This window comes from Elephantulus edwardii, unplaced genomic scaffold (assembly GCF_000299155.1).
Source record: "Elephantulus edwardii isolate Elephantulus edwardi_28Jun2011 unplaced genomic scaffold, EleEdw1.0 scaffold00280, whole genome shotgun sequence".
Lineage (NCBI taxonomy): Eukaryota > Metazoa > Chordata > Mammalia > Macroscelidea > Macroscelididae > Elephantulus > Elephantulus edwardii.
The window spans coordinates 3,161,961-3,170,760 of NW_006400030.1; positions in this window are offsets into that span (position 1 = coordinate 3,161,961).

Genomic DNA, 8,800 nt, shown 5'->3' on the forward strand with positions numbered 1-8,800 from the left:
TTGTAATGACCGTTTGCACTCTTCCTGGATGATACCTTTGACATCCTCCCACAACTCATCTGGTCTTCGCTCATTAGTGTTCAAGGCCTCAAACGTGTTCCTGAGATGATTCTGAAATTCAGGTGGTATGAAATCAAAGTCATTTTGGCTCCTGTGGATTTGGTTTCATTTTCCTCAGCTTCAGCTTGAACTTGCATATGAGTAATTGGTGGTCTGTTCCACAATCAGCCCCCGGCCTAGTTTTCACAGCTGATATTGATTGAGCTTCTCCAGTGGTTCCTTCCACAGATGAAGTCGATCTGATTCCTATGCATACCGTCAGGTAAATTCCATGTGTATAACCTGCGTTTGTGTCTCTTATAAAATGTATTTGCAATGAATAAGTCATTGATTTTACAAAATTCAATAATTCTATCTCCAGCTTCATTCCTGTCACCAAGCCCATGTTTTCCGACTACTGATTCTTCTTCTCTGTTCCCAACTTTTGCAGTCCAGTCACCCATTATTATCAATGCATCTTGATTGCATGTTCAAGCTTATCTTGTATAGTTAAAAAAAAAATCTTACCAACAATCAATCCAAGTAAGTCCCTTAGAAACTCCATGAGACAAGTACTGCAATTAGTTCCATTTTGCAAATGGGAAATAAAGACAGAATTAAGTGACCCACTGATGATCGTGCCACTAGTATGAATAGAAAAAGGCAAAGGTTCAGATCTGCACTTTTAATCTAGATCTAGGTCTGGACTCAACTAGACCTGACAGAAATGAGGCTGGGGATAGAATGATCGAACCCAGAGGTGGGCAGTTTGAATCCACCAGCCTTTCCTCCAGGGAAAAGATGGGCATTCTCTTCCTGTGTGATTTACAGGCTCAGAAAACCAATGTAAAGTCAACTAGGAGTTAATTCAGACAACAATGACTTAGACCGGTATTTGGTATGAAAATATAGTAAATAATACATCGTATTTCTATATGTTCATGCACATAACATATTGTGATAAAATATTTTCCTTAGCTGCTATATACTTTTCCTCTGGATTCTTGGTGTTTTGCTCCAGAAATTTTCCATTTGACTACATTTCTTACAGATTATGACCAGATAGAGAGCTTTTGTCATTAGATAGCTTATCCTTTGTCTGACTATTGCTTTCTCATTAAAAAAAAAAATATGCTGTTTAGTTGTTTGTTGGGAGAATATGTGTGTGTGTGTGTGTGTGTGTGTGTGTGTGTGTGTGTGTTTTCTTCTTTGCAGTTATCTAAATGTAGATCTCTTGAGATTTCAGGAAGTTTAGCTTCAGATCCTACTCATTTCCAAAATTTATGTGAAAGAACCAAGAAAGAACAGAACATCTTATATACAATAATTCTTTTTCTAAGCACTATTGTTGATTAGGCATTAGAGAAGACATCTTACTGCATATAGTAGTTGGATGGGATTTTTAACTGTTTCCTTTGGGGAAAGATAGGGTATTCTAGAAGGGGATGGATGCTTATTTTTGGAGGATAGAAGAGTACCAGAAACTGCTAACTGTTGAAAAAAAACCAAAAACAACACAACAACATCTATTCTTTTGTCTTACAGTAGGGGAAAAAAATTTAAAAAACAACAACAACAACAACAACAAAAAAAACACCAATACCAAAATAACCCAAACCCAAAATCACTGTTGTCAAGTTGGTACCAAATCATGGCAGTCCTCCAATGGATTTTTGAGACTATAAATCTTTAAGGGGAAAGATTGCACATATTTCTCACACGGAGGTGTTGATAAATTTGAACTGTTGACATTTTAGTTAATAGCCTAAAATAATAAGCACTATACCATCAGGGTTTTCATGCAGTAGGGGTGAGGAAGCCTAGATTCTGATTTCCGGACTTATTTTGCAATTGTGTGCACACATAACTTAAGTTTTCACTGGTGGGATGTAAAAGGAGGTGTAGTAGATAATTTTGCTCAAACTCATTTAAAAGAAAATTACTTTCCCTGGACATCCACTCTTTTTTCCTTCCTGTTTCTTAGAATGACTAATGACCAGGGAAGAGTCTGGATGCCACATATTTAAGATGATTGATGCAACAAACTGGGTCCCTAAGTAGCTGTGATCTTTTAACTTGGATCTCTGTTGTTGTTATGTTCCATTAAGTTAGTTCTGAATCATACAGTAGAGCAAAACATGCCCCAGTCCTGTGCCATCCTCATAAACATCTTCATTGTTTTGAGCCCATTGTTATGACCACAGTGTCAATCTTTTTTGAAAGTATTCCTGTTTTTCACTGACTTTCCTCTTTTCTATGCATGATGTCTTTTTTCAGTCTGAAGACTCCTTAGCTTCTGGTGACATGCAGTTGATACAAACTTGCTTGCTAAAAGTGAAGCTGGTCTGAAGCACTTGGATTAACAGCAAAGACTACTGTACAGATTGCACTTCAAAATAAGAAAAATAATTCTCACAATTGGATCAATAAGCATCATCAAAATAGATGAAGAAAGATTGCAGTTGTTCAGGGTTTTATTATTGTACTTGATCCACAATCAATAATTGGTGACTCTCAATTAGATTTCCGAGGCTGTAAATCTTAATAGTAACAGACTGCCTTATCTTCCTCCCAGAAAATGATTTGTGATTCAAGCATACAACCTTGCAGTTAGTAGTCCCACATGTAACAAACAATACTACCACTTCCTATGAAAGTAGCAGTCAAGAAATCAGTGTATTGGTCAAATCCACTATATAAGATCTCTTTACAGTGACTTTGGGCTCTTGTTAATTAGTGGTTGTGAAGTTCCCTCTCTGCTTTGGAACTGATTCTTATAAGCCTACCAGAATGATAAAACTAATGAATCCTCTCAGAGTTCTGTGCTTAATTCGCATGGTCCCGCTCACACAAGGTTGCATGCAACTTCTGTACATTATTAGCAAGCTATCTATCCAGTTCTGTTGGTGGGCTATAAGCACTTCATTTGCATAGTCTTATCCAATCACTTGATGGAAATGATGATAATTGTGCCTGGGAAGGCCATGCTGACCACCGCAGATGTCATCAGCAACATGTCAGCAGCCATGGATCTGTTCCAGTTCCTATATTTTAAAAGTTCTTAGTTTGGCCTGGACCGCTCTCCTATCTGGAACACTAGATTGAGGCCCCACTCCCTGGAGGTCCCTGGCCCCACAGCGTGGAGGTCTTGGCCCCTCTACCTGGTGGCCCTAGGCCTGCCACCTAGACCCTCTGAACCCACTGCCTGGAGGAACTGGCCCCACTGTCTGGATGCTGCCACCAGCTTCCTGGACACCCAAACCCCACCACGTGAAGGACCTACCCCCACAGCCCTGCTGCCAGGACTCTCTCACCTGCCACATTGAAGCCCAGACCCACCATCTGGATACCCTGTCATCTGGAGAACAATCTGAACTGTGCCAGAGACCTCAATATCACAGATGATCTCATTTGCTCTCCCTTTCCAGAGCTTGAGCTGCCTTTAGCCCTGGCTGGGCACCTTAGACCTGCCTAGCCTAGCTGCAGCAGTTGTCAGACAGAGAAGACTGCTAACTCACAGGCCATATCTCTCCCCAACTGGAGCAAGTCTTCCCTTGAGTCAAAAGCTAAGAAAGTAACTCAGGCTGGATAGCTACCCTGCCCTCCCCTGAAGTAGTGACTTCCTGTGACAAAGTTTTCAGACCAAAAGCCTGTTAGGGCCTCAGGCATGAGAAACAGCAATATCAACAGAAGAAGCAGAGTATCTCACACCCTACACAAACCCAAAACAAGATGTCATCCCTCCAAGTGACACAGTATCAATGGATTTCCTGAAGCCAGAAAATCTGATGGAACTTTCTGACACAGAAATCAGAAGAACAATATTGCATATTTTCAATGTGTAAAAGCCAAACTCAAAGAATTGCAGGATTCTACAAGCAAAAACCAAGAGGAACTTAAAAAAACAATCAAAGGCAATGCTGATAAAACAAATGAGACATTAGAGGCTCTGAAAAACAAAAAAACCAATATCCGGAATATGAGGACCAATGTTTCAGATGCTGTCATCACGTTGGAGGGACATATGAACAGAGTTGAAGAGATGGAACACAGAACCAGTGACATAGAGGATAGAATTGTCTCCACTGATCTGCTGGAATCAAAAAGGAAGGAAAAAGAAGAAAGCCAAAGAATAATGTGGGGTACCATCAAGAGAAATAATATACACATAATTGGAATCCCAGAACAGAAAGAAGCAGGTGTAGGCATGGAGAAAGCTGTGGGAGAATTACTAAAAGAACACTTTCCAGGCATAATGAAGAATGAGAGAATATATATTCAGGAAGCTGAGTAAACACCATATAGAATAGACCCCCACAGAGACTTTGGATTTCCATTCATTAATTGTTGCACTTTTTTCCCCTCCCAACCCTCTCCCCTAGTACACTACCCTCTTGGAAAAGTAAAAGAAAAATTCTTTCGTTGTTTTACAAACCCTCCCCCAGGTCCACTCTACCATGTAACCTTCACTCTAGACTCCTGTCATGACAAAAATACCTAATCACATATCCCTTTTAAACAGTTTTCTCCCTCATCTGTTTCAATGCAGTATACATTATTGAACCCATCTTTCTCAGTCTCTCCCCAACCCCAAGGTCAGTCCTGTTTTACAACAGTGGCACCATGCAGTATTTGTCCTTTTGTGACTGAGACACTTCACTCAGCATAATGTCCTCCATTTTGAATAATATTGCATGAGCTCCTTGTTTTTCAATGCAGCATAGTATTCTATTGTGTGAATATACCATAGCTTCTCTATCCATTCATTTGTTCATGGGCACTCAGGTTGTTTCCAACTCCTTGCTATTGTAAACAAAGCTGCAATAAACATGAGTGTGCATATGTCTGCTTGGATGTCAGTTATGGTCTCTTTGGGGTATATTCCCAGTAGTTGAATTGCTGGATCAAATGGTATTTGCAACTTTTTGAGAAAGCACCATACAGCCTTCCACAGTGGTTGCACCATTTTACACTCCCACCAACAGTGAATAAGGGTTCCAGTTTCTCCACAACCTCACCAGCATTTGTTGTTTGCTGTTCTGTTAAATTTTGCTATTCTGACTGAGGTGAGATGATATCTTATAATTGTTTTGATTTGCATCTCTCTTAGAGCTAGGGATTTTGAACACTTCTTCATGTGCTTGTTAGCCATCTGAATGTCTTCTTTGGTGAAGTGTCTGTTCATATCCTGTGCTCATTTTTTCTAATTGGATTATTTACCTTTATCTTGTTGTGGTGCTCTGAATCTGTTTTACAAGTTATGAAAAATACTTCTCACTCTTTTCATTTGCTGCTTCCTAAATGTCATATATTGGAATCACATAGTACACACCTGTTTCAGATTGATTTCTTTCCGTGTGTTGCTTTTCTCAGGTACTGTCGAGTTGGTTCTGATTCTTAAACATTCCACGAATAACAAAACAAATTCCAATTCTGCACTGTCCTCAAGCATGATTTTTTTTTCTTCCAAGACTGGCCCACACAAATGCCCAAAGGATATGAAAGCAAGTCTCATTACATGAGTTTCTAAGAAACGTTCTACTATACTTCTTCCAAGACAGGTTGCTTGCTTTATTTGTTTGTGCTTTTGTTGATAGCCCATGGTATATTCAATATTTTTGGTCAGCACAGCAATACAAGGGCATAATTTTTTTTCAGTCTTCCTTATTCATTGTCCATATTTCACAGGCTTAGAAAAAAAAACATGGCTTGGGTTAAGCATGTTTTCATTCTCAAAGTATTATTCTTGCTCTTTAGTACTTTTAAAATTCCTTTACAATAAGTAGATTTGTCCAATGCCAATACATTATTTGATTTATCTCTCTCCTGGTTCCATGGTGAGTGGTTGTGGATAAAAATAAAATGAAAATTCTCGATAACTTCAATTTTTTTTTAGATAACTTCAATCCTTTATCTATTTACCATGATGAAGTTTATTCATTCATTTGTAGTATATATTTTATTTTTCTTATGTTGACAGTCTTTCAGCTTCATTAGAAAGTATTTCAGGTCTTCTTCCTTTTTTACCACCTTAATGGTGTCATCTTATATTGTGTGCTGTTAATGGGTCTTGCTCCAATTCTGATGCCATGTTCTTCTTACGTACTTCAGCTTCTCAGATTACTTGCACAGTATATGGATTGAATAAATATACTAAAATGATTTGATTATGGCACACACCTTTCTTATTTTTAAGTTGTTCCCCTTGTTCTGTTAAAATGAGTGCTTCTTAATCTATATACATTTTCTTCATGAGCACAAGCAATCATTCTGGAATTGCCATTCTTTGAAATGTTTTTCATCATTTGTTAGATACACATAATTGAATGCCATTATGTAGCAAAAAAATAGACATTCATCTTTCTGGTGTTCTCTACTTTCAGCAAATACTCTGATGTCAGCAGCGATGATCACATGTTCCACATTCTGTTCTGAATGTAGCTTGATCTAGCAGTTCCCTGTCAATATACTGCTACAACTATTGCTTGAATTATATGCAGCATGATTCTGCTTGCATGTTTTGTTAATGGTATTCTATAATTTCTACATTCCCTTAGATTATCTTTGTTTGGCATAGCACAAATGTAGATCTCTTCTTTTGGATGGCCAAATAGCAGTCTTCCAAGTGTCTTTACAGAAATGAGTAAACACATTCAGAGCTGTATAGGATTACCAAAATATTTCCGTAACTATTCTGTCATTTCTTTGAGCCTTCTTTTTTGTTAATGCCTTCTTGTGCAGCTTGGAATTCCTTCAGTACCATTTCTTCTTGATTATAGTCTACTTTTTAAAAGACTGTACATCAACCAGTTATTTTGGTAGAATGGCATTTTTTATTCCTTCTTACTTGTTTTGATTCCTCCAGCATCATTCAGTTAAAATTTTTTGGTAGTGTAACTCAAGGCTTGAATTTGTTTTTCTGCCAGCTTGAGAAACAACAAGCATGGTCTTCTTTTTCCCGTCCCCCCCCAACTCCAGGTCTTTGCATGTATTTTATTATAACACTTTGCTTTGCCTTCTGGAGTCAGTCTTGGAATTCTTCTGTCCAGCTGTATTACTCCATAATTTCTCCCAATCACTGCAGCTTCTAAAGCAAGTTTCTGAACATCTTCTGACATTTCTTTCTTTTACATTTAATGAACTTTCTTTTTAAACTTTTGTTTTTTACATTTTAATGATCTTTCTTATATATATTATACACTTGATGTTACCCCACAACTCTGGTAGATTTGTTTTAGTCTGCCTTTTAGTCATCAGTGGTCAATGTATTAAATCTATTCTCTAAACTCAGGTGGTACATACTTAACAATGTATTTTGGCTTTCATGAACTTGTCTTAATTTTATTCAGCTTTTATTGCAACTTACATATAAGCATTTGATAGTCTGATTCACATTTGGCTTTGTTCTAACTAATGATATTGAATTTCTTCCCTTTCTTTCTGTAAATGTAGTAGTAGATTTGATTCCTTGTGTATCAGAAGATGTTCACGTGTATAATTGCCTTTTTTTAAAGTATTTGCAATAAGCAAGTCGTTGTTGTTAAGCACCATCGAGTTGGAACCAACCCATAGCTGACCCTCAAATGGATTTTCAGAGGCAGTTAATCACACGGGAGGAGATTGCCCATCCTTCTCCCATGGAGCAGCTTGTGGATTCGAACCACATGCTTTCCAGATTGCAAAGCAGATTCTTACCACTAAGGCACAAGTTGTACAGAATTCTATCATGCAATCTCTGGTCTTATTTTTGTTACCAAGACTATATTTTCAAGCGACCACTTGTTCCCAACTTTGCATTTCAATATTAATATTAATGTATCTTGATTGCATGCTTGATCAATTTCAGACTGGAGAAATTGGTATAAATCCTAAATTTCTTCATCTCTGGCTTTAGTGATTGATATATGTTGTTGTTGTTGTTAAGTGCCATTGAGTCGCAGGCGACTCATAGCGACGCTATGACGGAGAGTCCTTGACGCTTGGGTGCCTTTCATCCTCTCTCCAGGTTCATAGGGTTTCCGGAGGCAAGCTATTATGGAAGTGGACGCCACTCCTCCTTCCACACTTTTTCAATTGGGGAGCTCCACCCCACTCTCAGTCCGCAGTGTAGCCAACCATTAACGCATTTGACACATCCGTGTCACAGTGTTCAGCCTCACAGCAACCACAAGTGACCGCGGGATGGCAACTTGTTTGAATAAAAGTCATATTAACAGGTATACTTTGTATACATACAGATATTATCCAATCAATAATCATGTTGTACTTTAGGATGAATCTTTCTGGCCAGCGTGGTTCTGTGGAGTGCTAGAGCCATTAGGATGGATCTTTTAATATTTTTTCTTCTTTGAGTTAAAGTTTACAAATCGTAGAGTTTTATCACTTGCTCATTTATATACATTCTGTTTTATGACATTGTAAATTACAGCTAAATCTGATCTCTCATATATTTTTAAAAATACTGATTAAAATAGATTAATATAATCAATGTTTTCATCAACACTTTATTATTTATTTCTTTTCCCTTAACCAAACTTATCTATTTATTAATTTTTACTCCCCTGTCCCTTCTCATCTCTGGTAACTATCCAACAATGATTGTGTCCTTAGTTTTTCATAATAGCAGTGTTATGGTACAATAGCCCTTTTTGTGGCTAAGTTATTTTACTCAGTGTTATGTCCCCCAGATACATCCATGATATGCAGATTTTCATAAACTCTTTATTTGGTTTTAGTACAGCATAGTATGTACCTACAGCCT